At 41.3% G+C, this 27690-nt stretch overlaps 1 long non-coding RNA gene across 1 annotated transcript; it reads left to right on the top strand.

The window, feature by feature from the left end:
* The first annotated feature begins 2116 nt into the window (after nt 1-2116).
* Nucleotides 2117-8733, top strand: LOC115652161. Its single transcript, XR_004000566.1, has 3 exons — nt 2117-2140; nt 8411-8417; nt 8630-8733. It is a non-coding gene; the product is annotated as an uncharacterized LOC115652161 (long non-coding RNA).
* Nucleotides 8734-27690: the final 18957 nt, after the last annotated feature.

Below are 27690 nucleotides of genomic sequence, written 5' to 3'. Positions count from 1 at the left end.
TCCTTCCACCAATTCCCTGGTGAGCTGCAGACTCAATTTCCTGGAGTTCCTCACTAAAGAAAAACTCCAACAGGTCTTAAAAGAAAGCTTTATATAAAGAAAGAAAGAAAAATACATACAAATGGTCTCTCTGTATTAAGGTGACAAATACAGGGTCAATTGGTTAAAAGAAATATGAATAAACAGCCTTATTTAAAAAGAATACAATTTAAAGCACTTCAGCAACTATAGACATGTAAATACAAAAGAACATATAAATCCCTATCTGATCTTTGGTACTTACAACTGGGAAACAGAAGATTAGAAAGCAGGAAATAGAAATCCCCTCATAGCTGAGAGAGAATACCGGCAGACAGAAAAGAAAGAACTCCGACACAACTTCCTCCACCCAGAGTTGAAAAAATCCTGTTTCCTGATTGGTCCTCTGGTCAGGGTGCTTCAGGTTACTTTTTTTTTCAGGGTGAAAGAGACATTAACCCTTATCTATCTGTTTATGACAGCCCCAGCAGAAGTCAGTATGTCCTAAACAAAGGAAGGAATGTGTACTTGCCTTAATTTGCATTTAAACAGTAAACAGGGTCATCAAGCAGGAAGGGAAAACAAAGGAAGTTCAAACAGGTAAAAAAACCCAGCAGGGAATATCCTTCCACAAAAACTGTCTCCTGGTTCTCAGCTGGAAATATTTTCAAGAGGGGAGTGAAAATTATAAAAAGGAGGGACAAACATCCAAGGCACCATTCTCTCTCCCCCTGACCATAGCATTCTCTACACCTGAGAAGACAAAAATAAACAGCTGTTGAACTTTGGGGGCGGGGTCCTGAGCTGAAGAGTTTGATCAGTAATATTGCTGGAAACGTGGTGAGAAAGTTTGCTTTGCAACTAAGTTAGTTTCTTAAGTAGATACTAAGTATTTTATCTTTATTTTTCTGGTAACCATTTCTGACTTTTTATGCCTCATTACTTAAAAATGACCTCTTTGTAGTTAGTACACTTGTTTTACCATTTTATCTAATGCAGTGTATTTAAAATGAAGTGTCTGGATAACCCTTTAAAATAATAAGTTAGCATATTATTCCTTAAGGGAATAACAGATTTAGTATATTTGTACAGTCCAGGAGAGGGCTGAGCAGTACAGGACATACATTCCTGGGGGGAAGATCCAGAACTTGGTGTTTTATGTTGGGGTCACCTTGCAGTATAACCAAGGCTGGTGTGAGCCAAGATGTGGCTGTTTGTCTGCATCACACTCAGACATAGCTGGGAGTGACTTCCATGCTGGAGGCTGTTTGTGAGCAGGCCAATTTGGAGGATATAGCTGCAAGGCAATGTAAAGGGCACCCCAGGTTACAGGAAAGAGGTGATACAGCGCCTCATTAGTCTGGATTGTGCTCTGGTATGTCACAGAAGTGTTCAGCTAAAGAGGGAAAAATAGAAAGGTTAAGAGAAAAAAGAAAACACATCAGAATCTTTGTGAATGCATGTTTATTTCTTGTTAGATCATATGGTTGTCATGCAAACAATGGGTACAAAATTAACATTGCTTCAATATGATGATGTTGGTCTTTGAAGCATCAGAAATATTATTACATAACTTAATCAATACTTGAACTCATGGTCTCATTTATAAGATTTATTTAGTTGATTTTTGTCATTTTAAACACAAAATTCCATTCCTTTTTGTAATTACTCATACCTTCCTTGTGATTCTAATAACTTCCATTTCTATTTGATTATCAGAGGTCCTATAATTGCCTTACATATTTTTTCAAACTGATGGAAAATGGCTGTGCTAGATCTTTATTTGGTTACAGTTTTCATTGGATATTGGTCTAGAAAATTTAAACCAACCATCATTCTGTTCAGAGATATGTTATATAGAAAGAACCTTCTCTTCTCCTCAGTGCAATAGTTTGAGATCTTAGGTTTCTTTAGGTAGGGCTGACAAGTTTCATAGGAACAAAATATTTGTCATGCCAGATCAGATGATTGGTCCATTAAGTCTGCTATTTTGTATAACCTTTATATTAATATTATGGGGCTTTCCCCTCATCTTCACACTTTACACTTCCTCTTCATAAGAACGGCCATACTGGGTCAGACCAAAGGTCCATCTAGCCCAGTGTCCTGTCTTCTGACAGTGGTCAATGCCAGGTACCCCAGAGGCAATCGTCAAGAGGTAATCATCAAATGATCCATCCCCTGTTGTCCATTCCTCCCTTCTGGCAAACAGAGGCTAGGGACACCATGTCTGTGCTGTCCTCCTCCATCTCCCACCTTCTTGCAATGGCCCATTTTAATGTCTGCTTTATCATTCACTACCCTATCAAGGACTAGAAGGCCAAATAAGTAATTTTCTCTGAAATTTCTGTCAATATATCCCCTGAAAAAGCTTCTATAGATGCAAGGTTAGTGATACTCTCTGTTTCTTTGTCAGCCAGACACTGAGAGTGAAATCCTGGCTCCAGTTGAGTTAATGTCAAACCTCCATTGACTTCAGTGCACTCTAAAACTGCATCACATTTTTCAAAAATTTGTTTCCATGGACCTAAAAATTAAACTGTATAATTATCTGAATTATAACCCCTGTTTATGTGTATGATATATTTTATATATATATCAGTGCCCAGGGATAGCTGCCACTTTGGGCCATCTCTGCACATGACACAGGGGTACATATGTGTATATAGGAATAGTTGAAAGGCTAAGTAATCCCCAATCTGAAGACTACTTCATACAACTAATGAAATTGTTGCATGCAAATTAGCCGTAGAATAAGGGTCGTGATTGATTGAGTTACCTCTGATATCACAATGACCTAAGACTCTAGATACATGCCTTACTGTTACCTTGCATGGGTGTAATTTCTAAAGTCAAAATGGCTGAGAACGTAAAAACTGGATAGTGGTAGACCATAGAACACAGCAATGACTTGAACGGTGATATTCTAAGTAAAAAACAATGACTGGTGATATTCTAAGTAAAAAGAACTCTCAACCATGCTTCCAGCTGTTTCTGTTGACTCAGCAGACATTATATAACATATCTAATACATATATATGGAGATAAATATGCTTCAGAGTGACAGTCCTGGAATATAAATGATCCTACATGTGGCCAGGTGGTCATCCAATGGTGTGCAATGTGCTGGCAGGAAGGATGACCATCAGTCCAGTTACCATGATCTGGGAAAAATGGCAAAAAAGGCCTTTCCTGAGCAATTTGATGCCTCCATGATTTCGTCAGGCACTGCTTCTTTTTGTCAAGGTTAGTTCATCCTACCATGTATCATGCCATGTAACTTAGAAAATAAATCACTATTTACTACCTGTATAAGCAGTCTGTGAAAGCCCATAAACCTAAATATGTTTGTACAAACTACTCATAGAACAATTTATGAATGAGAAAAATGAGAAAAAATGTGTTTAATGAACATTTGCGAACAGAAAGAGAAGAGCAAATATGGCAAATAAATCATTTGGGCAAATAATTTGTCTAACACTAGTCCTAATTAGGTATTTTCTTTGCAGATATAATTTGATCCTATTAAAGGCTAGAGGAAACCATGTTACAAGTGATCCTAAGTGAACTTGATTTTTCACAGTTAAGAGAATGAATAGTGAGCGTGCATTCCTAACAGTTTTATGCAATCACTGCATAAAGGAAACTCAATTATTATAAGAAGATATCTTTCTATCTTCCCTGCCTGATGGCATTACATTTCATAGCATTTTGTGCTTCAAATAGCTGAGGAATTAAACACCTTAAGAGAAAAGTTGAAGAGCTTGTGAGGAAAAAAAAATCCCTCCTACTTGCAGTTATTTAATTCTTCAGTTTCTTAGCAGCATCTATTATCCCAGACACCACAGGGACAAAACCACACCAGACATGTGCTTTAACTAGACTGCTACTTTATTAAGTGACACATCTGGGAACTATATGGCAATAGCTATATGGCAGGTCATCATTTCCCTTCCATATGCTGAACCACCTGTGGAAGGGTTGCCTAAGTCCCCCACTCCATTTACTTAGTTCCAGCACTATTGCTGAGACCACCACAGCCCTTCCCTCCTATCAGGTTTAAGGGGGTGGAGGAGAGAAGTTGTCTCCTCATTGAACTAAACATTAGGAGCTGCAATCTCACTTCTACTTCCAATTCCAGTTTTATCAGGGAAATGGACCATTATTGAACTACCTGCACTGGACACCTGCCAATTATGATAAAATAATTATTATAACTTAACCTTCCCACTGGGTCCCTGGGTCGATGAGAAGAAGGTGGAAAAATTCCATGTGCCCAGGCCAATTTGTTTGTGAGGGAAATTTTCTTCCCAACCCCAAAAAGATGCCCCCAACAAGGCTAAAAATCTCAATCCTACTCTAATGCCAAAGGAAGGGAAACCTTATCTCCCCAGTGCAGAATGGCACCTCTGGGTAGGGCGGAGAGTTTATAAGACCTCTCCTTGTATGTGTAGGCTGGTGCCTTACCCTTCTGTCCAACACAGAGCACTCGTCTCCCCCTCAAGCCCACAAAAAGGCTGAATACTCACATGGAGAGGTGGTTCAATCCTTAAAGGGCCAAAGAGTTTCTTGACCTGCTGACCCAGACAAAACTTCCCCATCTCTGAGACTGCTATGCGGGGGCCAGCGGGGGAGAGCACTTACATTCTTCACTTTTATAGCACTCAGGGACCTTGTGGAATCAGGAAATTTTGCTCTGTAAACCAACCCCTTGCTTTCTAATTCCTTTGCGGCTGTATCCTGGATTCCTCTATTTCCTGTTACTGTATGGGCAGATTTTCCAGAGGGTGCCGTTCATCTCTTCTCATAACCCAAAACCTGCAGAATATATTTCATATTTTGCCCTGTTGCTATTGGAAAGACCTGGCTGAGTGATACTGGGAGAGGCATATTGTCCCTTCATGTTCTGTTCCAAAGCCTCACATTGTTGTAGTGTGGTTGAAATCTACGTTTCCCATGTTTATAATATTTTTTGCTGTCTGTACCTTAGGTGACTTTGGACATTTATGTATCAGAATACGTAACAAACAGAAGGTTTGTGGTGTGTCTGAGTGACATAATGGATGATAATCTATCTCTCTTGAGATCTCTGACCTTGGAGTAGCTATATAATCTGTAGTGGCCACCTCAGGAACCACTCCCATCAAAGCCTGTCTTCTCAGAGACACTGTCCTGCCTACACTCGACTTGTTTATTCTCTGCACTCCTAAGAGGAAGGGAGCCAATCTGTAAAGAGCTTGAGACATTGGCTTAATCCAGAAAACTATGCCTAGAGTTTAGTCTAATTTTCACCCATCTGTAGCCTCTGAACACACTTGTGAGGGAACGCAACAATCTTGCTTTCATGGCTGTGTACTGCACAGACTTGCAGACTCCAAGGCCTTCAACTGGGCCCTGATTCTCAGTTATGCTAAGACACTTTACACTCTTAATGTGGTGAGAATCAGGCCATTAGTCTTTATTCCCATAGTAACACAAATATTAGACACTGCATTGTGTACTGAATTCATTATGTCTGCAGTGTGTTTAGCAACATGATGGCAGTGAGATCATATAGTGGGAAGGAAGCCAGTTTGAGAGACTGAGACCAGGATTTCACCAAAGACACAATGCTGTTCAGTAAGGCTAAACCTATTAGGGCTTTTCCACTGCTTGACAGAACCCTCCTCAATTTTTAACAGCTTGAAAAGTTACCAGCTGAACAGTGTTAAATTGGTTGAAGATCTGAAACTCAAGTAAATCAGGGATTAAAGAGCCCTGCTCATTGGTTAGTTGCTGAATTTAGCAGGCTGATGTCAAACAAAGCTATTTGTATTTCCTGCATTATACCACTGTGTTAAGAATTTGACATATTTCATTCTGACAATGGCAAGCAATGATTGTCTTTCTCCATGTTTTTTATTTTGAAAACTTAATTGATCGGATCGGAAGGAGTGTTTAAAGGAAAAATAAAGGTGCATTAGTGAGGTAGGCCATTGGGTGTCCTGTGATCACTGCTTTTCTTGCTGAGCATATTCATCCCCTGTTACCTTGTGCTCCCCTCATGTGTTTGCTGTATCCATCTGTTGTCTCTAGTCTTAGATTGTGTGATCTTTGGGTAGGGACTGGCTCTCTGTTAGATGTGTACCATGCCTAGCACAGTGGGGCTGAGACCTCTACGTGCTCCTGAAAAACAAATGAATAATAACATCATAGGAGAGTGGGAAGCAGCCAATTTTGGTGAGACAGTGCTTTGTGGGCTGATATTTGGAAGCATGATGCTCCCATGTGTTTTGACTGACCAACTAACACTTTATCCAGGAAAAGAAAAGGAAAAACAATACGACACACCCATGGTTGTATATGTATGCACTGAAGAAGAAAGAATAAGAAGGAAGGATGAAATCATATGAACTGATCAGGAATTTTGCTATTTCCATGGTGGGCTAACCTACTCAATTCCTTTCAAGCTCCATCCCCCCACCCTAAATATACATCTCTTGACTTCTAACTTACACATCTTATCTAAAATCATCTGAGCTTACTTTAATTTCTGACAATTTGCAGCTCACGCATCTCTGGTATAATTAAAAATGGAATTGAACTCTGTTTTTTATATGCTCTCACTAAGGACATGCATTCAGAGCAAAATTTGCATAGTAACATTTGCTTTCTTCTGTGTTCAAAGCAGAAGTATAATTAAAACGTGAAAGGCTTGGAAATGATGGTTCGTAATGTACTTATTCAATAACAGTATATTAAAATTCTGATTAAAATAAAATAGCTAATGAAGAAGGATTAAGCTGCTTTAGTGTTTCATTTCATTTTTCTCATTATATGTATGGTGAGCAGATGACTCCACAGTGTTATAACGGAGGGACCATCCTAAGCTACTGCTGCTTGGGAGAACCTATTCAACTGGAGTTTTTAACAGCTGTTCCCAAGCTTCGTTAAGGCTCATTACGAGTTGTCATGTAATGGAGATCTTATATTTCTGATGATCTGTGCATAGTAGTAAAGATAAAAGTCTATCTTAAGGCAGAACTAGAAAGAACAGAAGATAGTACATATTAAAAATAGATTACTAAAATTCCCTAATGAGCTAGCACAGACCGTAAAAGCTAAGTACACTCACTCTGTTTTAAAGGGAGACATGAAAAATGACTTAATTGAGTCTGGACTTTTTATGACTCAACCATGACATTTTAGATAATACAGGTAATCTATCCAGCTATTCTTTAAATAATACACTAGCGTATCACAATAGCTTGCATGCACATATTTTGAATTCTCTAAATTCTTGGGTAGTTTGATTTACTAAACACAATCAGCAAGAAACATATTGTTTTTTGGAGTGCAGGCTGTTCTCAAAGGATGATACTGATGCCACATTTGGAAAGAAGGGTTCCCCAATGTGTCAGTTAATCTGGAAATCAGGAGCATATTGTCACTATGACACAAGGGAGGGAAAGTGGGAGTGTGGTAATAAGGAGTGGTAATCCAGTGAAGTGGCCAGGAGGTGACTTCTGCTGGAAGGAAGAGTCCCTTATCTCAATGCACTGTAGGAAGGTGGAGCAACACCTGCAGCAGGCTCATAGGCTCCAACTATAGCTGTTGCAGCTGACGCTGCAGCTCTTGTCCTTTATTAGTTTTGTAATGGGTTGTTGTTTTAGAATTTGTGATGAGGTCCTCTAGTATGATTAGACTGTTTTTGTTACTGATGGATTATGAAGAAGCTCTGGGCAATGAAGATAAATATCCCTTATACAAACAGACTTTGATTGTAAATTTTAATATTTGTACGGAGACAACTCGATTTCCGATAGGCATGTTTTATACCTTGAAATAAATCATAACGGCTGAAGTCCTGAGTCAATGACATCAGGTAGCAGCACCATCTGGAGGGGAGGCATGATTTCTCCATTCCTGTGATGGTGTGTATGTAATTGTCAGGTCAGATTCAGTAACGCTTATATTAGCAGTGGGATTTTCATTGAAGGAAGAGGCAGAGTGCTAACTCTTCTGCTGCTGGTGCAGGTGTTGTGTGTGTGCAGCTACGCAGGTATTTTCTTGTCTAATTGTTGCCTGCTCTTTCCATCCTGGTGCCTGCCAATCTGTGTCCTACCTACCTTTTGACCAAAATTCCATCAGATCCACCCAATAGACCTCTTATTTAATGCCATACTTTCAAACCTTCAGGACACTGTGGTAGAATGTAGGCATCTGCATCTTTGATAGCATCTACAAATCATGTAGATAAACATCTAAATGCTATCCTTAACAAAAGAATGGCTCAGTGGTACAAAGTTAGACTGAATTGAATCTTTTAAAATATGTAACTATGAGTCAGGACATAAGCTTCAGGGGTGGAACGTTGGGCCCAGGGAACATAAGAATGGCTATACTGAAACAGGCCAATGGTCCTTCTAGCCCAGTATCCTGTCTTCTGGCAGTGCAAGTGCAAGAGGCTTCAGAGAGAATGAACAGAATAGGGCAATCATCGAGCAATCCATTCTCCGTTGTCCAGTCCCAGCTTCTGGCAGTCAGAGGTTTAGGGACACCCAGAGCATGAGGTTGCATCCCAGACCACCTTGGCTAATAGCCTTGATGGACCTACCCACCATGAATTTAGCTAATTCTTTTGTGAACCTAGATGTATTTTTGGCCTTCACAACATCCACGGCAATGAATTCCAGAGGTTAACTATGCATTATGTGAAGTACCTCCTTATGTTGTTTTAAACGTGCTATTCCTTAGTTTCTTTGAGTGATCCCTAATTCTTGTGTTATATAAAGGGGAAATAACACTTCCCTATTAATTTTCTCCACACCATTCGAGATTTTATAGATGTCTACCATATCCCCCCTTAGTCATCTCTTTTCTAAGCTGAACAGTCCTACTCTTTTAAATCTCTTCTCATATGGAACCTGTTCCATCCCCCAATCATTTTTGTCCTCCCCACAGGCTTTTGCAATTCTAATATATCTTTTTTGAGATTTTGTGTCTAGATCTGCATGCAGTATTCAGGGTGTGGGAAGAGGGATCAGTTCAGCAGCATCCAAATTCAATGGGAAATTATTAAATGTATATGATCTGTTGCACAACTAAAAGGAGGCATGGGAGAAGTGGTTGACCAACTATTCAGTCTCTGCTGGGCCCATGGTTTCAAACAGTGGGAATAATTTTGTGTTTAAAGGCCCTGATTCAGCAAACCACTTAAACAAGTGCTTAACTTTAAGCATGTAAAATTCCCATTGAAATGGAATAGTGAATTGTCCAAGTGTACATTTCATGAACATTCCACAGGCTAAACCTTTTCATCCATGCTTTTTGCAAATGCATACAAAAATCAGATTGGTTTCAGAATGATTCATGAACTGAAGAAAGAAGCTTTAATTCACAGTAATTATTATTTGCAACAAGTAATTTCACCAGCTCTAATGTGCATTCACTTCATAAAACTGGCACATTATTTCACATGACTGGCCATTGCCATTTAGGAGAGACCCTACAGCAGGTATAATCAAGGTCTTTCAGGTTTCAGAGTGGTAGCCATGTTAGTTTGTATCACCAAAGACAATGAGGAGTATTTGTGGCACCTTACCCAGTGGGGGGGTTGACACAAATCAATTAAAGTGGGATGAAAAATCACTTTTGTAGTGGTAATCAGGATGGCTCATTTCAAACAGTTGACAAGAAGGTATGAGTAACAGTAATGGAAAATTAGCATGGGGAAATTAGGTTTTTATTAGTTCTTGTAGTGCCCCATTCACTCCCAGTCTTTATTCTTTTGGCTATGTACACTGGCCAAACCAGACAAACTCTACGCAAAAGAATAAATGGACACAAATCAAACGTCAAGAATTATAATATTCAAAAACCAGTCGGAGAACACTTCAACCTCCTTGGACACTCAATAACAGACTTAAAAGTGGCAATTCTTTAACCAAAAAACTTCAAAAACAGACTTCAACAAGAAACTGCAGAACTGGTATTAATTTACAAACCGGATACCATCAAATTAGGCCTGAATAAAGACTGGGAGTGGATGGGTCACTACAAGAACAAACCCCACCCTAATTTCCCTATGCTAATTTGCCCCACTGTTACTCACACCTTCTTGTTAACTATTTGAAATGAGCCACCCTGATTACCATTACAAAAGTGATTTTCCATCCTGTTGATAATAGCCCACTTTAATTGATTTGTCTCGACCCCCACTGGGTAAGGCAACTCATATCTTTTCATGTACTGCTCTGTATTTCTTCCTACTGTATTTTCCACTCCATGCAGCTGATGAAGTAGGTTTTAGCCCATTAAAGCTTATGCCCAAATAAATTTGTTACTCTATAAGGTGCCACAAGTACTCCTCATGGTCTTTCAGGACAAGATTGAGATGCAATAGCAGAGCTATGTGGGGAGCTTGCATAACCCACAATCAGGGCCGGCTCCAGGCCCCAGCGCACCAAGAGCGTGCTTGGGGCGGCATGCCGCGGGGGGCTCTCTGCTGGTTGCCGGGAGGGTGGCAGGTGGCTCTGGTGGACCTCCCGGGTCTGCTGGTCCCGCGGCTCTGGTGGAACATCCTCAGGCACGCCTGCGGGAGGTCCACTGTGGCTCCGGTGGAGCGTCCGCAGGCACTCCTGCGGGAGGTCCACCGGACCTGCGGGACCTGCGAGTGGCAGAGCATTCCCCGAGACGTGCCACCATGCTTGGGACGGCGAAATGGCTAGAGCCGGCCCTGCCCACAATATGGCCAGCCTGTCATAAACAGATAGCTAAGGGTTAATGTCTCTTTCACCTGAAACACCTGACCAGAAAACCAATCAGGAAACCGGATTTTTTCAACTTTGGGTGGAGGGAAGTGTGTGTCTGAGCCTTTTGTCTGTCTGCCTGCTGTCTCTGAGCTTTGGAGAAGTAGTTCTATTTTCTAGTCTTCTGTTTCTAAGTGTAGGACAAAGAGATCAGATAGTAAGTTCTATGGTTTCTTTTCTTTGGTATTTGCATGAATAGAAGTGCTGGAGTGCTTTGATTTGTATTCTTTTTGAATAAGGCTGTTTATTCAATATTTTTTTAAGAAATTGCCCTGTATTGTGTTATCTGAATACAGAGAGACTATTTGTATTTTTTCTTTTTTTTTTATATAAAGCTTTCTTTTAAGACCTGTTGGAGTTTTTCTTTACTTCAGGGAAATTGAGTCTGTACTCACCAGGGAATTGGTGGGAGGAAGAAATCAGGGGAGGTCTGTGTGTGTTGAATTGGCTAGCCTGATTTTGCATTCCCTCTGGGGAATAGGAAAGTCCTTTTTGTTCCCAGGACTGGGAAACGGAGAGGGGGAATCACTCTGTGTAGTTTCACAGAGCTTGTGTCTGTGTATCTCTCCAGGAGCACCTGGAGGGGGGAAGGGAAACAGGATTATTTCCCTTTGTTGTGAGACTCAAGGGATTTGGGTCTTGGGGTCCCCAGGGAAGGTTTTTCAGGGGGACCAGAGTGCCCCAAAACACTCTAATTTTTTGGGTGGTGGCAGCAGTACCAGGTCCAAGCTGGTAACTAAGCTTGGAGGTTTTCATGCTAACCCCCATATTTTGGACGCTAAGGTCCAAAATCTGGGAATAAGGTTATGTCATGGAAAAATATTGAATAAACAGCCTTATTCAAAAAGAATACAAATCAAAGCACTCCAGCACTTCTATTCATGCAAATACCAAAGAAAAGAAACCATATAACTTACTATCTGATCTCTTTGTCCTTACACTTAGAAACAGAAGACTAGAAAATAGAACTACTTCTCCAAAGCTCAGAGACAGCAGGCAGACAGACAAAAGGCTCAGACACACACTTCCCTCCACCCAAAGTTGAAAAAATCCGGTTTCCTGATTGGTTTTCTGGTCAGGTGTTTCAGGTGAAAGAGACATTAACCCTTAGCTATCTGTTTATGACACAGCCCACAATATAACCAGCTCACAATATGGCCGCTAATAACTAGTGCCATATATGTCAACTTCATCTGCATGAAAATTCCCTCCATAACTTAAAAAAAAATTATAACATTGGCCATCCTATGAGTCAAGTTGAAAATAAATCCAACATTTTTTTTTCTTTCTGTGTACTGTGGAGTTGATGCAAAAGGACTTCTCTGGTGAAGTGAGGATTTGAGGTGAAAGGCCTATAAGAAGAGATCTGCACAAAGCAGGCAGGTGGAGTAAAATGCAGATACAAAGGATATGTTGACATTGGAAAAAAAAACAACCCATGGGAGCAAGTGTCTGAGTCCTGGTCAACTGACTCAGGCTTGTGGAGCTCATTCTATGGGGCTAAAAATGGCAGTGTAGACGTTCCTGCTTGGACTTTGAAACCTGGTGGGAATGTCTACATTGCTATTTTTAGTCTGTAGCATGAGCCACACAAGTCCAAATCTGTTGACCTGGGCTTTTAGACTTGCTGCTGTGGTTTTCTTTCTTTCTTCTTTCTTTCTTTCTTTCTTTTCTTTCTTTCTTTCTTTCTTTCTTTCTTTCTTTCTTTCTTTCTTTCTTTCTTTCTTTATGTGTAGATGTACTAAAAGTTGAGGAAGGCTTGCAGTTGCTCAGATAAGTTCCCCCAGGGGAGCAGACCCAATGTGCAAAGGATGTGAAACTATCCTGAAAGCTAAAAAATTGTACTAAAGCTCAATGGCTAAAGCTAAGATGGGTTGGAGGAGAGGAGTTGAACTATTCAGCAGGAAGTTGTAGAGAGCCAGAAGATAAGAAACGACCAGACCACAGGGACACAAGCTTGTGAATACCAGGCAGAATCCCTTTTATCAGAGATTAGATGGGACAGGAAAGGAGAGGGAGAGAGAATCCGAGGGAGAAAAAGAGAGAGACAAAAGAACATTTTGTTCTTCTTGGAAATGCATTCAGACAGAAGCTGCTTCATTTATAAAGAATCTTCTCCAGGCAGTTAATTAGCTTTGTCAGTCAGCTGTCGTAAACCAGATTATTGAACTGTTTCATATTGAAATTCTTTAAACTAAACATCTTGACATTGCCGGTAGGTGTGTTAATAATCTAAAGACATGAGAAGAATTTGTTAGCTTTGGTGTGCCTGTCTGTGAAATGCAGAAGCGAGTTACTTCATATTATCCAAACACAGCTTAAGCTTTCTTCGAAAGATTCTAATTGCATTTTGAAAATGCTATAGCTTTCCTTGAGGTGGCAAATGGCAATATCATTGTGTGGAACACACTATATAACATAATAACGAATCCCAATGCAGCAAATGCTAGTTTTCACACATATCATATAGCTAAAGAGAAGAGTGAGAAGGGAAAGGGTTTTTTATTATTTTTAACTAGCATTTTGCAGCATTCCTTGCAAAGCTTTGAGCTCAAACTTCAGCTGATCATAATCACTGTCTTAAAGGTGAGCTGAACTGAAAATGTGTTGCAGAGTGTCACATAGTCTTAACTATACATGGCATGTTTATTTCCTTCTTCTAATTAAATGCAATTTTTTATTCATACTATGGCTTTCAATTCTAATAGTACGTTTTCTCCAGGAATTCCTCAAAATATAACTACCAATTCAGCATTAAAGTTTGGTTTTATGTTTCTATGCTAGTTAATAATTACTAAACTACTCATCTCTTTCAGATATTTCTAGAATGGCTCACCACCATAATATCTAATAATAATAAAATATTATTTACAAACATCTCATCTGCAAGGCTACTACCTCTTCAAATTGAAGTCCCTCCTTAAGACCCACTTCTGAAGGACTGCTACAGTATATTGTTTACTTGTATATAAATTGCCAATTTTTGTTCCCTTTCCTATTTATCTTAGGTACTTATATGATCCCCATTACTACAGTTCAGTGAGCACCCTCCATCCAGTGCACTGAATGAGGCAGGGGTCCTGTGGAAAAAATAGTACATGATCATGAAATTAAAGACAGTATTATAATGCATATGCACATAGGGGATGAATTAAGGTTTCACAGATAACCTTAATTCTGACATTTCGCAATGTTTGAAGTGGTTGACTTTGCAATCTCAATCTTCTTTTAATGTAGTTTTGTGTGCGCATGTTCCTAGATTTTAAAAAAAAAAAAAGCAACCTGAAAAAGAGGAAATTCCATCATGAGGCATCATATTGACACTCACATGGGCCATCAGCTGGACTGGAATCTTTATATCCACCACACAGACCTCTGTCCCTTGAGCTAATGGTGCAACAGATAGCAATAGTAGATATTAATCCTACTATTACAGAAGGGGTTAGGGCACTTCGTCAGGGGGTTACAAATATATCTGCTCACAGCAGTGAAATGGTGAAACTCAAGAATTCTGGGTTCCATTTCAGGCTCTAGAGGGGAGTGGACTTTAGTGGGAACAGACTCTTCTCCTGTTTCTCCCAAGCCTTAATCCCTTCTGCAACATCTCCTCCCAACCTACCCTTTTTCTTCTCTCTTCCCCACCTCTGGCTCCTCATACCCTTCACATTCTCCTTATCTAGACAGTCCCCCGGTCTCCATCTCAGGCTTCTGATCCCAGAGTAACAGTTTCATAGCCTAGCAAATCCTAATTTCCCCTTCCGACTTTCATACCCCACTGCTGAAGGGGTGTACCTTGCCCTTTGAGTCCTCCCTGCTGGAGGCCTCATGGTCCTACCACACCCTGCCCAGGAAAGGATCAGTGAAGGTGGGTCCTCCAGGACTGCCTAGAAAGGCTGCACGGAAAGCAGCTAACCAGAGCCCAGCAAGCTCAGATAAAAGGAGCTGCAGGACACTGAGCAGGGTCGGTCCTTTAGCTGGGGCCAAAGGTGCAAAGTAGTTTGCTCTGCTCTGGCCTAAGGGAGCTCGATGGGCTGCATTAGCTAAACCTGGGAGCTGAGAACTCTAGCCCCAAGGAGTTTGTCCATTTTAGACTGTGTGAGTTGGCTGGAGGGCTGAGCCACTGATGACCCACATGGTGAGGGTTACAATCTACAGGGGGCACCAGAATCAAGAAAGATTGCGGCCAGCCGACAGGAGGCACTGATGAGAGGTGAGTGCTCCATCACACCCAGTCTCCCCCATTCATATTCCCACTCCCATCCCCAATCTCCTTACTCAGCCAGTCACAGTTCCCCCTTACAGCTCCTCTGCTGATCTGTCTGCATCCCTGGCCTCCAGTCTCTGTTCCTTCCCCACTGACTCCCAGTCATAATTTCCCTCCCTGACCTCATTATTCAGTGTCATTGTCTCCCTTACCCAATGTATTTCCTCAGTCTTTGATCAACCAGTCTGTGTGCTCCCCAAGCACCTGACTCACAGATCTGTCTACCCTCCCCACATTGCCTCCTGGTTCTCAGTCCCAGTCTCCTTGCCCAGCCAATCCCAGTCTCTCCCCAACATCCTAACTCCCAATTCCAGTTGTCCCCTCTCCCTTTCCAGTCTCCTCACACCCTGGCTCCTTGTCCCTAGTTACTCCCACCACATTCACAGCATCCCCACAGACTGTCTTGTCCCCCCTGCATTCGAAAAGACATCTCCTTTTTTATGCTGCTGTGCCCTGCAGAGGGTCACTGAGTACAGAAGAGACAGTCTCCCTGTTCTAGTTCTGGTGCCTGGATCCACATCTAGCATGGTCTGTAGTATCCTGCTCAGCCCTGGGCCTGGAGTATGCACAATGCTGACAGAACTCTCCAGGGAATTTAGTGGCTTAAAAATTAAGAAGTCTCTACTGAGCATGTGCAAATGTAATTTTTTAAAAGCTTATAACTTGGCCAAATTTGGGCATACTTTTAAGGGGATACTTTTAAGGCACATTCATGACACAAAGGCCATCCGCTCCAAAGGATAGGGGTGCTAAAGTTTTTAAAAGAAAAAGTCACCAGAGTTCTTTTAACGTGGACAAAACAATTTACTTTTTCCTAGTTGCTTTCTCAGAAATGGCTGAAGTGTTTGACATTTTCAAAAATGAAATGAAACAAAACAAACACCCAAAAACAATAGCCTGAGGAAGATAATCATTATGGAAATTTTCAGTCCAAATGGTTAAAATTTGATAAAGTTATAAGCAACTGAAAAGAGGGTCTTGTAACAGGAAGTTTTGGGCAAGCTAAATAGATGGTGATATCAGCCAACCTGTAGTAATAAGCATTTTCTTCAGATTTAACATATCTCAATTTTTTTACAGAGGATAAATTAATATGTATGTAATTTAAGGCCTGAATGCTGCTAATATTTATGCACATGTTTACCTTAAACATGTGAATAAGTGTTTGCATGATTATGTTCAAAATTAACAACCAGATGCAAAATCTGAGAGGAAGCATTTTCTGTCACTGTAAGGGCTTGTCTACATGATGCTTTCGCTCTCACAAGAGGGTTATAAATTTTAGTCTGTACCAGCATGTTGTACCTGTGCAGACCCTGATGGCATGCACTAAAAGTTCCCTAATGCACATTTATGTAGTGCTGTTTGAAACAGGATATATACATCATAGGAAAATACAGCAGAGTTGGCACAACAGGAATTGTTACATTAAATACTGGTATTATAGCAATGATCTGTTATTAATCAGTTCATCCAACTTGCTCCCAAAATAGCTGATTTTAACCTAATATTAAATATGTATAAACAGAGAAGAATAAAAATCTCTTTTTGGAATGAGTGAGGAAATATAATGGTGCTTTGATGACTTTTTTCCCAGCAGATGACTTCCCACTATTTCATCAAAATGGAATCAGCTACACAGTTTTAGTAAAACAAAAACAAAATGAGCAATAAAAACCAGCATCCCCATCACTAATCAACCACTGCCAAAATGAAACACTCTAATTCCTTTCAGGACCTTGCTAATAGGTATGCATAAAAAATTATCCACACACTTTTAATTTTTGGGCTTTTTTAATACAGATATAGAGGCTAGATTTTAGTGTAGTGTGATTTCCTTGTTACTTGCAATTTTACTATATATAGTGTCTGAAAATATGGACCATGAGTGAAACATGAAGCAAGTTTTGCCATCTACTTCAATGGTGCCAGGATTTCATCCCATATCTTCCAATGATAACTTTCCACATTAAGTACCACTTTGAATATCAGCTGGAGGCATTATTCCATAGAAAAGGTAACCTTGTATTTTTAACTCTGGCTGATATTTTAAAGGAAGATTAAGATGAAAAGGATTTTAGGCTGCACTTTTTAAAGCTGCCTAAAGGGTTTGAATGCCTGATTTTAATGGAATTTCTTTGAAAGTTCAGCCTTAAAGTCTATCGTATTTTTTTTCTGAGACTATAGAAGTGTAGTTATTGTCATACTGAGATGGTAATAACTGCTCCATATTGTCTCCTTGATGTTTGTGCAAAACTATGTGGTGCCAATGGGATTTTCAGGTATAGAACAAAACCTTTTTTTCCTCATAAATTTAGAATATTTACATAATGGTTTTTGCCTGTTTTACAGTACGTGCTTAATTTTATTCCTTCCTTTTTTTACCTGTAGTCTCTCACTTTAGACCTTGGAGAGAAAACTAGGTGTCATGTTTGACTGATTCAATTAAAAAAATACCTTTATGGATAGTTTACCAAAATACCTACTAGATTTTTCTGACTTGACTTACGACCGAGAGTATTAATTACCCAGAAAAATGAATAAGTAATAACCACCAATAAGAACTAATCCAGCACCGTATTAATTAATTTCACCTCATTGCTCAAACTCAGTTCTTCATGTTGGTGATACTGGTTGATGCGAGTTTTTGGACCTTAGGGGCTACCTTAACTATTAGACAACAAGGTAAACTTTCAAAATAATTTATTTCTATTAATTACACTGAGCTAGTAAGCATAGCATAGTAGTATTTCATGTGAATGTTCAGTACTCAGCACTTCTGTGTTCATTATCAATACATTTTTTCCACGTATCTCAGGAGCACCACATTCCATGGTGAAACAGTTAAACAAAACTGTATTCTGGAATTCCAGTAGGGAGTAACTGGAGACTTGGGGCTTAGTTGCCCTACACCCTAGCTGGTCACTTATACCATTACAAATGCAGTATAAAATGGCTGTAAACTGATACCATTCGGATTTAGGGCTGGTCTACACTAGGGGAGGGGATCGATCTAAGATACGCAACTTCAACTACGTGAATAATGTAGCTGAACTCGAAGTATCTTAGATCTAGTTACCTACCATCCTCACGGCTCAGGATCAATGTCCGCAGCTCCCCCTGTCGACTCCGCTACTGCCGTTCGCATTGGTGGAGTTCCAGAGTTGACAGAAGTGCGTTCAGGGATCGATATATCGCATCTCATCTAGATGTGATATATCGATCCCCGAGAAATTGATTGCTATCCGCCAGTTCAGCTGGTAGTGAAGACATACTCTCAGTAGCATTGAGTAGTACAAAGGATTGCACAAAGGGCAATGGAGAATCTGGCCACCTGCTGACAAATACAAAGGGGTCTTATTGTCTCTTTCTTTAAATTGTTTCTGGAGGTTAATGAAATAAACACACACAATGAGAACATTTTTGAGAAAATGTGTTAGTTGAGTTAGTTTTTCATCAAAATTACAAGTATTTCCCTGCAAACTATAATTCAGCCTCTCTTTGACTGAGGAATGTGTGAGTTCACTGATTCTCCCGCTTGCTTGCGATATCTTAAATGGAAATATGGTTTGATAAAATTCTTATATTAACATTTTGATTTAAGATAAAGGCATTTGTTAACTTTAGTCTACAGATTGCAGCTGGTTTTACTAAAAATGCTTGTATAATTTCAAGAACCTTTTTGTCCTAAATTCATTTTTATGTTATCCCAAGTTGTATATATTCCTTAGTTAAAAGCATAACCTTCCAAGTTTTTATTCAAAGACCATAATAAATAATCCTGGAAGCTCTCTCTTCTTACAGTTAAATATTTCTAATATATTCTGTTTTCTATTTTGAGTTTGCACTAATTTTTCAACATAATTTATTTCATAATCTAACTTTCATTTAAAGCTTGAGCTCATAAAACTCGTGACTTCCATGTACACTGTATTGGTTTGAAATGTATATATTGCATGAATAACCAATTCTTCTATCTTGGTAAATACAAAGGCTTTGATTCTCAGCTGTGCCTGAGACAGGCATAGGGATGATAGCAGGAGGCTGAATCGGCTTCCAGTGCAAATTAGAGCAATCATAGAGATCGTTCCACCAGCCAGGGTTCTCCATCACTCTCTTGCCAGTCCTCTCTTGGTCCAGGCTATGCATTGAACTTACTCCTGAAGGCTCCTAAATTGACAGGTGGGAGATCAGGTGGCATTGAGCTGGTTGTGTCATCTTTATGCCAGCAGGGAATTTCCCCGTTTGGGAATCCCCAGCTTCCCCCTTAGTTTGGCTTTAGTTGTAGCAAAGGAGATTTAACCTGGGCCAAAGATCTGGCCCCAAACCTGTATTTTATTTTTCAGTGACCATTTTATGTTATAATGCAATTTCTACAAAAATGCCATTAAAATAATGTCTCATTTCTTCACAATGTGATAAATCTCTTTCTCACAGATAGTTACTTCAGCAGGTGAGAACTTCAAAGGCCTAAGACAACTCCAAGATTCTTCCCCCCCGGCCCTCTTATCTTTAAGGGGGAAAAAAAGAGTGGGAAGGTTCTGTTCTCTCCTACTGTGCATGCTTGCTAAGGTGGCTAGGATTTATTTTCAAATACTCACCCGGCCTTGCAAAATATAAATCTTTTGTAACATCAATTTTTCCCCCCAAAAGCAACAAATAACATAGTTTTCTTACATTAGCTTTCCCTTTGTATTTAATTCCTTTTGCATATTCAAAATCCTTAGCCCATCTCATTTAAATTAGCTTTTCATTTCAATATAAAACATACACACAAACGTTGCGTTGCACATGTGCAAGTATGTGTGTATTGCATTCATACAAATACAAGTGAATGGCATGAATTTAGTTTGTGTTGATTTGTTCTTCCACCTGCAATCAGTTCTTAGCATGATTGCAATGGTTAATTGTTCAGGTGCCACAAGACTCTTTGCTGCTTGTTCAAGTTTAGTGTTTAAAGTCTGTTGTAATGCAGAGTTTCCATGAAACTCATATTAGCTGGATTAATTTAGCTTCATTGCATACATGTGAAAACAAGAAGAATGGATTTAAAAATTAAAGGGGGTTATTACAATTTCCTATAGGACATAACATCAGTGAATTTCACTACGTGGTTTAATCAGTCTGAATTCTTTCCAACAAATTAGATGCAAAATAAACAGATTTGGTTGATAAATTGCCTGCCTGGCTTACCAGAGACTGCAACAAATCCCCAGGATGTCGTGTCTCTTCTCTCTTCTTCCCCACCAAAATCTATTCCTTTTTTCTTTTCTACACCCAGACTCCAAAATCCATTCCTTCTTTTTTCTTTCAGGACTGTTTATCATGGGCTGTAATGCTGAGACCAAGGATATCAGATGTCTGATACCTGAAAGTTGCTCTCAGGTTTCTTGGCAGTGGTTAGAGGGGGCCTGGTGTTAGAGAACCCCTGATCAGGATCGAGGAGAGAGTATGAAGGCCCTATTCTGGTGGCTCTTAGTTAGACTCACACAGCAGCAGTACATGGAACACTAGTGTTGCAGTAAATTGATTCCTTCCCTAACCCATTTACATGTTAATGGGTGAAGGCTGGCCACCCACCATCATCTATCCTAACTCCACACACATCCACATCCAGGCCGTCAGCTGCACTACTCAACCATGTACCTTTTAACTCTACTCTGGTGCCAGTGGATGGGTGGAAACAGATTAAGTGTTAAAAGGCCTTGGGCTAGGCATAGTCTGTAATATTCTCCATGCAGTCCTATTTGACATGGGATGATGCCACAATGGGACTTTGTATTCTGCGGCTTTGATGGGTTGAGGATTGTAATGAGTGGCATCAGATGGGCTCACAGGAGGCATTAGAAGAAGAAAACAGAGGATTATCAAAATGGGTTGCACTCTAGGCTTTTTAGCCCTGCATTTCCCATCAATGCTACCATTGATTCATCTCCACTGATATAGAAGTGGGAGCATCAATGTATGAAGATTCTTGGCAACCTCTGGTGTTTTTAACCATCATACTGTCTAATCCTGCATAGAAAAGTTGCTTAAGTTGCTAGTAGTTGATGATTTACTTCAGACTATTAGTACTAACAGTGAAGATGAACTGAGAGCCAGTAAATTAGGAAACTTGGGGCAAAAAAAACTTGATGAAGATGAGGCCAATGGATGAATATTACATGTATGATAGTTCTTGCCTATTTTGTAATAAATGAAATAAAAGGCAAGCAATGATTGGTGGGGTGTTAAAGGGAAAAGAAGCCAACACAGTAGAAATATTATATACAATATTATGGAAAAGTAAGACTAGAAATTGCCATACACTGAATAAAGGAATATATATATAATATTTAGGGAACTAAAGTTGCAAATGAAATAAGAATAGCTATAAAAGAAAAAAAGAAACCATGTGACTTTAAATAATTTTAATATATTACAACATGAAACTTAATTAGATTACACTTTCTAGGGAACAGTATTGGCCTGATTGGATAGCCAATAGTCAGGGCCTTGTGGGTTGTTTCTGCTAGAGGACATTTATGATAATCATGTATTTCTTTGATATAATTTTGTTGATTTACAGAGAATGTAAACAATTGTGCTTCTCTGAACGCAGTGGGAACAGACATGAGTCAGTTTCCTTGTCCACAAGCTGTCAGCACTGTCCCAAATGGTTCACTTTCTCTTGGCTTTCTCTCAGAGCCACAGCACTAATGCTTCTCCTGCTGTCACCTTATTTTTTTTGTGTCCTCTCTGTTTGCTTCCTCTCTGCTTCTGATTGCTACTGGCAAGTGAACACACACAGCTTCACCCAATTATCTCCAGCCCATGTTCACATTCAGGGCTGGTCTATACCAGCCATTCTCAAGCCTTTTTCATTTGTGGACTCCTTTTGAAAATTTGAATGGAGGTGTGGATCCCTTTGGAAATCTATTGTCTCTATATAATTGAATTCTGTTCAATCAGTTTTCAGTCTGTCTTTTGCAGACCTCTTAGATATAGGCACACCCATTAAACACAGGTTGAGAACCACAGGCCTACACTACAAAGTCAGGACAACCTAGCTATATCATTCAGAAGTGTGTGAAATTCACTCCCCTGAGGGTATGTCTACACTACAAAATTAGGTCAAATTTATAGATGTCAGTGTTTTAGAAATCGTTTTTATATGGTTGATTGTGTGTGTCTCTAAGTGCATTAACTCGGTGGACTGCGTGCACAGTACCGACGCTGGAATCAACTTCCAGAGCGTTGCACTGTGGGTAGCTGTGGGTAGCTATCCCACAGTTCCTGCAGTCTCCACCGCCCATTGGAATTCTGGGTTGAGATCCCAACGCCTGATGGGGCAAAAACAGCGTCGCAGATGGTTCTGGGTACATGTCATCAGGCCTCCCTCTCTCTCCCTTCTTACCTCCCTCCCTCCATGAAAGCAATGGCAGACAATCGTTTCATGCATTTTTTCCTGGGTTAGCTGTGCGGACACCATAATACGGCAAGCATGGAGCCCACTCAGCTCACCATCACCGGACGTCTCCTGGGTGCTGGCAGATGTGGGACTGCATTGCTACACAGCAGCAACTCATTGCCTTTTGGCAGCAAATGGTGCATTACAACTGGCAGACATCGTTGTCGTACTTCTGGGTGCTCTTTTAGCCAACCTGGGTGGGGTGGGTCAGGGGCGCCTGGGCAGACATGGGAGTGATTCAGCCAGGTCATTCCCCAGTTGTACTGCACCGTCTTCTGGCAAGCACCTAGGAGATGATGATGGCTAGCAGTCGTACTGCACCGTCTGCTGCCAGCCTAAGTGTATAAGATAGATGGAGTGGATCAAAACAAGATATAAACGAGATTTGTTTTGTATTTATTTGTATTCATTTTCTCCCCTGTCTCTCCATGAAATCAACGGCCTGCTAAACCCAGGGTTTGAGTTCAATCCTGGAGGGGGCCATTCTGTTTGACAGTTTGTGTTTTTCCTTGATGCAAAGCCACCCCCTTTGTTGATTTTAATTCCCTGTAAGCCATGTTGTCAGTCGCCCCTCCTTCCATCAGAGCAAAGGCAGACAAGCATTTTGTGCCTTTTTTCAATGCAGACGTCATAGCACTGGGAACATGAAGCCTGCTCAGATCACCGCAGCAATTATGAGCACTGTAAACACCACGCGCATTATCCTGAAGTATATGCAGAACGAGAACCTGCAAAAGCGAAACTAGACTAGGAGGTGACGGCAGTGCAGTGACGAGAGTGATAAGGACATAGACATGGACATAGACTTCTCACAAAGTACAGACCCCGGAAATGTGCATATCATGGTGTTAATGGGGCAGGTTCAAGCCCTGGAATGCCGATTCTGGGCCCGGGAAATAAGCACAGACTGGTGGGACCACGTAGTGTTGCAGGTCTGGGATGATTCCCAGTGGCTGTGAAACTTTTGCATGCATAAGGGCACTTTCATGGAACTTTGTGACTTGCTTTCTCCTGCCCTGAAGCACCAGAATACCAAGATGAGAGGAGCCCTCACAGTTGAGAAGTGAGTGGTGATAGCCCTGTGGAAGCTTGCAACGCTAGACAGCTACCAGTCAGTTGAGCATCAGTTTGGAGAGGGCAAATCTACTGTGGGGGCTGCAGTGATCCAAGTAGCCAACACAATTAAAGAGCTGCTGATATCAAGGGTAGTGGCTCTGGGAAATGTGCAGGCCATAGTGGATGGTTTTGCTGCAATGGGATTCCCTAACTCTGGTGGGGCAATAGACGGAACCTATATACCTATCTTGGCACCGGAGCACCAAGGCAGCGAGTACATAAACCGAAAGGGGTACTTTTCAATGGTGCTGCAAGCACTGGTGGATCACAAGGGATGTTTCACCAACATCAACGTGGGATGGCCGGGAAAGGTACATGCATCTTGAGGAACTCTGCTCTGTTTCAAATGCTGCAGGAAGGGACTTTCTTCCCAGACCAGAAAATAACTTGTGGGGATGTTGAAATGCCTATAGTTATCCTTGGGGACTCAGCCCACCCCTTAATGCCATGGCTCATGAAGCCATACACAGGCAGCCTGGGCTGTAGTCAGGAGCTGTTCGACTATAGGCTGAACAAGTGCAAAATGGTGGTAGAATGTGCATTTGGATGTTTAAAAGCACTCTGACGCAGTTTACTGACTTGGATAGACCTCAGCGAAACCAATAATCCCATTGTTATTACTGCTTGCTGTGCGCTCCACAATATCTGTGAGAGTAAGAGGGAGACGTTTATGGCAGGGTGGGAAGTTAAGGCAAATCACCTGGCTGCTGATTACTCACAGCCAGACACCAGGGTGGTTAGAAGAGTACAGGAGGGCGCGGTGTGCGTCACAGAAACTTTGAAAACCAGTTTCATGACTGGCCAGGCTACGGTGTGAAAGTTCTGTTTGTTTCTCCTTGATGACCCCCCCACACCTTTGTTCACTCTACTTCCCTGTAAGCTAACCACCCTCCCTTCCCCCCCTTCGATCACCGCTTGCAGAGGCAATACATTCATTGTTCCTTCACATTCATGCATTCTTTATTAATTCATCACACAAATAGAGGGATAACTGCAAAGGTAGCCCAGGAGGGGTGGGGAAGGAGGGAAGGACAAGGCCACACTGCACTTAAAAACTTTAAAAATTATTGAATGCCAGCTGTCGCTTAGGCAATACTCTGGGGTGGAGTAGCTGGGTGGCCAGAGGCCCTCCCACCACGTTCTTGGCCATCTGGGTGAGGAGGCTATGGAACTTGGGGAGGAGAGCGGTTGGTTACACAGGGGCAGTAGCGGTGGTCTGTGCTCCTGCTGCCTTTTCTGCAGCTCAACCATATGCTGGAGCATATGAGTTTAATGCTCCAGCAGCCTGAGCACTGACTCCTGCCTTCTGTCAGCAAGCTGATGCCACCTATCATCGTCAGCCCACCACTTACTCTTTTCAGCCTGCCACCTGTCATTGCATTCATATTGTGCTTTCCTGCACTCTGACATTGTCTGCCTCCACACATTCTGCTGTGCTCTGTCAGTGTGGGAGGACATCATGAGCTCAGAAAACATTTCATCCCAAGAGCATTTTTTTCACCTTCTAATCTTTGCTAGCCTCTAGGAAGGAGAAACATGTGCAGCTGGTGGAGGAAAAAACAGGGAGAGTGGTAGTTAAAAAGACACATTTCATAGAACAATGGATACACTCTTTCACAGTAAACTTTGCTGTTAACATTACATAGCACATGTGCTTTCATTACAAGGTTGCTTTTTGATGGCTTCCCCCTTCTCCCTACCGCATGGCTAACAGCGGGGAACATTTTTGTTCAGCCACAGGCAAACAGCCCAACAGGAACGGGCACCTCTGAATGTACGCTTAATAAAATTACCCGATTTCAACCAGGTGACCATGGATGATATCACTCTCCTGAGGATAACACAGAGAGATAAAGAACGGATGTTGTTTGAATGCCAGCAAACACTGGGACCATATGCTCCAATACTTTGTTCTGCAATGATTCCCGACTACATGCCACTGGCCTTGTGTGGTAAAGTGTCCTACCATGGAGGATGGAATAAGGCTGGCCTCCCTAGAAACTTTTTGCAAAGGCTTTGGGAGTACATCCAGGAGAGCTTTATGGAGATGTCCCTGGAGGATTTCCGCTCCATCTCCAGACACATTAGCAGACTTTTCCAGTATCTGTACTGGCAGTGAATGCCAGGGCAAATTAATCATTAAACATGCTTGCTTTTAAAACATGTATAATATTTACAAAGGTACACTCACCAGAGGTCCCTTCTCTGCCTTCAGGGTCCAGGAGCCCGCCTTGAGTGGGTTCGGTGGTTACTGGCTCCAGGTCCATGGTGAGAAACAGATCCTGGCTATTGGGGAAATTGGTTTCTCCGCTTCCTTGCTGTGAGCTATCTTCAACCTCCTCCTCCTCCTCCTCATCTTCATTGTCCCCAAAACCCACTTCCGTGTTGCGTCCTACTCCATTGATGGAGTCAAAGCACAGAATTGGGGTACTGGTGGCTGCACCTCCTAGAATGGCATGCAGCTCATCATAGAAGCATCATGTTTGGGGCTGTGACCCAGAGTGGCCGTTTGCCTCTCGGTTTTTTTGGTAGGCTTGCTTGAGCTCCTTAATTTTCACTCGGCACTGCCATGAGTCCATTATAGCCTCTGTCCTTCGTGCCCTTGGAGATTTTTTCAAATGTTTTGGCATTTCGTTTACTGGAACGGAGTTCAGCTAGCACAGATTCCTCTCCCCATACAGCGATCAGATCCCATACCTCCCATTCGATCCATGCTGGAGCTCTTTTGCGATTCTGGGACTCCATGGTCACCTCTGCTGATCAGCTCGCAACCCTAGCCAAACAGGAAATGAAATTCAAAGTTAGTGGGACTTTTCTTGTCTACCTGCCAGTGTATCTCAGTCGAGAGTGTTGTCCAGAGCGGTCACAATGGAGCAGTCTGGGATAGCTCCTGGAGGCCAATATCATTGAATTGCATCCACACTACCCCCAAATTCAACACAGTTAAGCCAAGCTAAACCCCAGTATTGACACTGTTAGGTGTCGTAGCTACTGCCTCTCAGAGAGGTGCCTGTCCCTGTAGCTTGCTGCTGTAGTGTTTCTAGTGAAGACATACCCTCAATCAAGTCATTGAATGGTGGCATTTATTATCAAATCCTACAATGTTTTCCTTTTGTTTTGGCTATCACTAAACAAAGGGACATTTAACTGCTCCCTCTTTTAGCCTGAATGAAGGGTGGCTATATCATACATGGGCTTCAAGGAAGTCTGGGTCTGCCCATAGTCTTGATGGGAGCCACTCATCCTCCAGCAAAACAATATGATGTCCTCATTAATAACACCCTCTTTCCACATGAGGATTATTCATGTGTGTCAAGGTTCCTTCCCCACCCTGAACTTTAGGGTACAGATGTGGGGACCTGCATGGACACTTCTAAGCTTAATTACTAGCTTAGATCTGGTATCACTGCCACCATCCAGAAGTTTCAGTGTCTGGATCACTCCCTTTCCCCTCCTAAACCTTCCCCTCCTTGGGTTGCCTTGAGAGACTCCTTCACCAATTCCCTGGTGAGTCCAGATCCAATCCCTTGGATCTTAAAACAAGGAGAAATTAACCATCCCCCCCTCCTTTCTCCCACAAATCCCTGGTGAGTCCAGATCCAATCCCCTGGGATCTAAAAACAAGGAAAAATCAATCAGGTATTAAGAAAAAAGGCTTTTAATTAAAGAAAAGAAAGATAAAAGAAAACCCTCTGGGAGAGATTAGCATACCAGCTACTCTCACAGACAACAGATTCAAAACACAGAGGATGTTCCCCTGGGCACAAATTTAGTTAAACAAAAAAAAATACCCAATTTGATTCTACCTCTATTTGCATAAGACGGGTTACAAAGAAATAAACATAAACCTATTTATTCCTTTCTAAAATTTACTACTCTGATAAGAGGCTGGTTCCTTGATCTTTTTCACTCCTGCTGAAACTGAAATTCTAAACAAAGGAAAAACTTCCCTCCTTCCCTTTGAAACATCTTGTTCCCCCTTTGGTTCCTCTTTTCAGGTGTTAGCTAGGCTAGGTGAACTTTTTAACCCTTTACAGGTAAAAGAGGCATTA

The sequence above is a fragment of the Gopherus evgoodei genome, chromosome 5 (assembly GCF_007399415.2).
Source record: "Gopherus evgoodei ecotype Sinaloan lineage chromosome 5, rGopEvg1_v1.p, whole genome shotgun sequence".
Taxonomy (NCBI): domain Eukaryota; kingdom Metazoa; phylum Chordata; order Testudines; family Testudinidae; genus Gopherus; species Gopherus evgoodei.
Note: the sequence above shows the minus strand (reverse complement) of the source record. Positions and strands in the feature narration are given on the sequence as shown.